At 61.0% G+C, this 4517-nt stretch overlaps 1 long non-coding RNA gene across 1 annotated transcript; it reads left to right on the forward strand.

The window, feature by feature from the left end:
• The first annotated feature begins 2334 nt into the window (after nt 1–2334).
• LOC140598251 (uncharacterized) lies at nt 2335–4285 on the forward strand. Its single transcript, XR_012000485.1, has 2 exons — nt 2335–2645; nt 3672–4285. It is a non-coding gene; the product is annotated as an uncharacterized lncRNA (long non-coding RNA).
• Nucleotides 4286–4517: the final 232 nt, after the last annotated feature.

A 4517-nucleotide genomic window follows, 5' to 3' on the forward strand; every position in this document is an offset into this window, starting at 1 on the left:
TGATCAGAGCGGCAGGGAAGTGGGGCCTTCTGAGTGGCCAGACCTGGGACCCACTCACACCCTCCGACTGACGCAGGGACGGGGGCCTCCCGAAAGAAAATTGGGGTGTTGCTACTAAGAGAAGCAGACAGGGATACAAACAGGAGAAACAACAGAAGCACATGACCTGGAAGGACTCCACATCTCTGCCTGTGTCCCTCCTGACCTCAGGTCTTTCACCCACGAGTGACAACTCTAGGCGTCGCTTCAAACACTCAGTGTGGTGGGATTTAGCAGACTGATCCAGCTGTGAAGAAGCACGGCTCCAGTGGTGCGGCCTGCTGCTGACCTCGGGGGTCCGCCAGGAGGGCCTGCTCCCGGCCCAGTGCCTTGTCTTGGGGGTCCAGGGCTGTCCACTTAGAGGACAATTTAGTGCCTCACTTGGCCTCTCAGAGAGTAAACGGTCAGCACTGACTATTCAAATGTTAAAATTTCCTGGGTGAAACTGACTGGGGAGAGTTTAGTAATCAGAGCAAAAAGATACTGTGCAGAAGCAAATGTGTCCTTTTACCTTTTCAAGGCTCCTACTCAGGGGCCAGGGGAGCTCCCTGGGGCCTGTGCTGATTCCTTGTGACAGTGCAGCCACCCAGCGTCTGCCACAGGGGTCTCCGTTCCGCCAGTCCCAGGGGATAAGCCTGGGATTATGTCCAGAGGATAAAGACGTTCGCTCTGGGTCACCTGGCTGCAAATAGGCTCTAACTTGGGGGTGGTGCGATGGGGATGGAATGAAGCCAACAGGATGGATAAATGGAGTCCCAGGGGTAGATATATTTTCTATTTTAGGAAGCATCTCGGCATATCTCAGCGGCCAACCCACCAGCCCCAAGCACCCCCCCAGAGACGCAGCAGGTACCCGTGAGCCAGTCACCCTTGAGCTGAAAGGCCGAGAAGAGGTGGGAAGAATGACAGAAGAGGATGGGGAGAAGGTGAGAGAAGGAAGAGGAAGTGGGGGGGGGGGTAGAGACGATGCACCTGATACAAGCGAGTCCTCAGAGATGTTCAGCGGCCCCGGACACGGTCCTCAGTGCTTCACTGGCACCTGCAGGCCTCGGGCCCACGGAGCGGGAGCTGGGGTTGCCCCCTTAGGGGGAGGGACAGAGGAGGCAGCGGGGGTCTTTCTGGCCGTCGTGAACGGTCACAGACACACATGTTCGCCCACACGGAGTTTATTTATTTTTAAAAAGATCTTATTTATTTATTCACGAGACACAGAGGCAGAGGGAGAGGGAGAGGCAGAGGCAGGGGGCGAAGCAGGCTCCACGCGGGGAGCCCGACGCGGGGCTCGATCCCGGGAGCCCGGGGGTCGCCACCACAGCAGGGCAGACGCCCAAACCGGAGCCACCAGGTCTCCCGCCCACACGGCGTCTAAGACCCACGCGTGGCGTCTGGGTGTCCCCGCCGCCCTGGTGCTGACCATGCCCTAGGACTGTGGGCTCCACTGGACCCCGGGCTACGAGGCTGCGAGTCCCTCGGGATGCTCAGAGCCTCGGGAGGGAAACGTCCCCACAAAGGCAGTGGGGCAGGCGGGGAAGGTGCTGCGGCGGGTGCGGACCCTGAAGCCCTGGAGGAAACGCGCTGGAATATCCCAGCGGGCGCCAGCACCTTTGGGGGTCCCAGGGGAGGACGTTAGGCCGGGGTGGGTGGGGTGGGCGGTGGAGCTGGATACAGGGGGTGAGGGGCGGGCCGAGGGACGCGTCCCCGGCGGGGATGGGGATGCGGGGATGGGGATGCCGTAGTCCGCGCTCGCACCTGCGAGGGACAGAAACCAGATCCAGACTAGCCTAAGGCAGAAAAGGGAATGTCGGGGCCCCCAGCACGGGACTCCGACGACCTGAGGGCCGGAGGGGGCTTTGGGTGCGGCCGGGACTCCCTCTTCCGCCGCGGCTCTCATCTAGGCCGCTCCAGGATCGCCCCGAGTGCCCCGCGGCGGAGGGCGCTCTCCACGGGGGGCGGGGGCGGTGGGCGGGGGGCGCGGGGGACACCCAGGCCGGCGGGGAGTCGGGGCGGGGCGGGGGCGCGGGGGACACCCAGGCCGGCGGGGGGTCGGGGCGGGGCGGGGGCGCGGGGGACACCCAGGCCGGCGGGGGGTCGGGGCGGGGGGCGCGGGGGACACCCAGGCCAGCGCCCGGCCCTGAACCCCCTGCCAGACCCGATTCCCCCGCTTCAGCACGGACAGCCCCGGGGAAGGACGCTGATTGGCGCGTCTTCAGTCACGTGACCGACGCTGGCCCAATCACGTCCCGGGAGAACAGGACGCAGGCGGGGCCAAGTCGCGTGACTGCCACGTGACCTGGAGCTGCGGTGGCGGTGGCGCTGGCGGTGGCGGAGGGGAGCAGGCGCGTGGCCGGCAGCCACTCCGGGAGCCGAGCTTCTCTGCTGGGAAGGGGTGAAATGCGGTGGGACCAACAGCCGGCGGTCGTCGCGGGGAGGCTGCGTGGGCCGGGTTTGGAGCCTGCGGGGCGGGCGGCCGCGGGAGGCTGAGCCTGCGGCTCCCGGAAGCGGCGGTCCCAGGGCGTAGCTCGTGCGCACCTGCCCCTCCCCCGCCCCACCGGCCCCCCCCCCCCCGCCTCCCCCACCCCATAGCAACCCCAGCCACGTTTCAGAAGGTGAAATGCAAAATAGGTTTTTTGTAAGATAAGTAACCTGAATGAGTATGTTGCTTCCAAACCACTCGCCCCCGCCCCGAGAGCCACGGAGCCCACGGCCTCCCGCCGAGGGGAAGCTCCGCTGAGCTGAGCGAGCCTGTTAGGCCGGGGCTGCTCTCGCTGCAGCCTGACCCGGGAGATCTGCGGCAGGGCCTGCGATTCGGCTTTTCCAGCGAGCTCCCAGGCGATGCTGAGGCCGTGCTCCCCACGCCCCGCTGGAGCCGCGAGCACTTGGCGTGTGGCGTCACTGGCGTGTGGGGAAGCCGCCCGCAGGGCCAGATCCACGGCTTCCCTCCTGCCTCCTCAGCCGGGTGCAGGGGAAGTGCCGGAGCCGCCGTGCATGAGCCAGCTCTGCTGGGAGTGGACCACCAGAGCGCCCGGGGACACATGGAGATTTGAGGAGAGCAGAAGGGAAACGAGGGATCCGCTCTCACCCTTGCATTAGAGCCTGAGGACCTCAGTGGGGTCCCCCTGGGTGCACCTGTTGGGGAGTTAGAAAGGGAGCCTGGCAATGCAGATGGGTGCCCCACTCCTATCCTCACTGTTGTAGGGTACTAATGATGCCCAAAGATACCAGACTTTGAGCTCAGGAACCTAGAAGTGCTTCTTCAGGTGGTAAAGTTCTTGCACATACAGCTCAATTAAGGAGCTGGAGGTTGAATTATCCTGGCTACTAGGCCCTGGCCCTCATTCATCGGGCACTGAATGCAATCACGTGAATCCTTATAAGAGGAAGACAGAAAGGCTGATGTAGAAGAGGAGGGGGCCTTGTGACCAGGGAGGTACAGGTCAGAGTGATGCAGCCACAAGCCAAGTAATGTGGGCAGCCCCTGCCCCCGGTTGGAGGAGGCAGGAAAGGGGTTCTCCCCCAGAGCCTCTGGTTGAAATAAAGCCTTCATTTCAGATTTCTGGCCTCCAGAATGATTAGAGAATATTTTTGTTGTTATTGTTTTAAGCCACTCAGTTTGTGTAGGTCTTTTTTTGCAGGAGCCAGGAACCTGGATGCAGCCTCCATGGTGCCCACAGAGCCCTGCCCTCCTCTCTGCCTCCCCACCACCATCTCTGCAGAGCCAAGGTGCACCTTCACACTGTTGACAGTGGGGCAGTGAAGACTCAGGACATGGAGAATGTTCCAGAGATAAGCCACAGGCAGCCTCAATAACTGAAGGTCAAAGGGCAGAGTAAGAGACTGATCCATGACCCTGAGGAATGCCACCCACACAGGGAAGGTCTGTGCCCTGGGCTCAGCTTCCCCTGGCTCCCACCAGACTCTGGCCAGGCAGTGTTAGGCTGTCCACACTCAAGTCTTCTTCCCTCTTTCTCCTACCCAGCAACCCAGACCCCCCATCCTTCCCCACCACCAGGACTTTCCCTAGGCTTCAGTGGATGGAGCCATGGATTTCCTTCCCCTTCAATTTCATTAGGACTCAAGCCTGCTGCAAAGCCCTCCTACCTTCCTGCCTGGATCTCAAGAACCTAGTGTGGGAATTAAAAGCCTTATCTGTTCAAAGCCCTATCTTTTGTGCTCCTGCAGTAAGGAGCCTGTTTGGTGTGTGGGCACCTGTCAGAAACAAAGGGAATAAAAAAGCACAAAAATTGTATTTTGAGATCTTCTGGGGCACAACAGATTGGATCTCCAAGAAGGCATTTGTTTGAAGGGAATGGGGTATAGGTACAAATAGTACCTGAGAAACACAGGTTGGGTGGGGAATGGGCCTAATTAACTCTATCCCAGGCATGACAAAAGTGGTGTTGTGGATTGAATTTTGTCCCCCCGAAAAAATACGGTGAAGCCCTAGCCCTCAGGACCTCAGACTGTGGCCTTATTTGAAA

Source organism: Vulpes vulpes, chromosome 3 (genome assembly GCF_048418805.1).
Source record: "Vulpes vulpes isolate BD-2025 chromosome 3, VulVul3, whole genome shotgun sequence".
In the NCBI taxonomy this organism is placed as follows: domain Eukaryota; kingdom Metazoa; phylum Chordata; class Mammalia; order Carnivora; family Canidae; genus Vulpes; species Vulpes vulpes.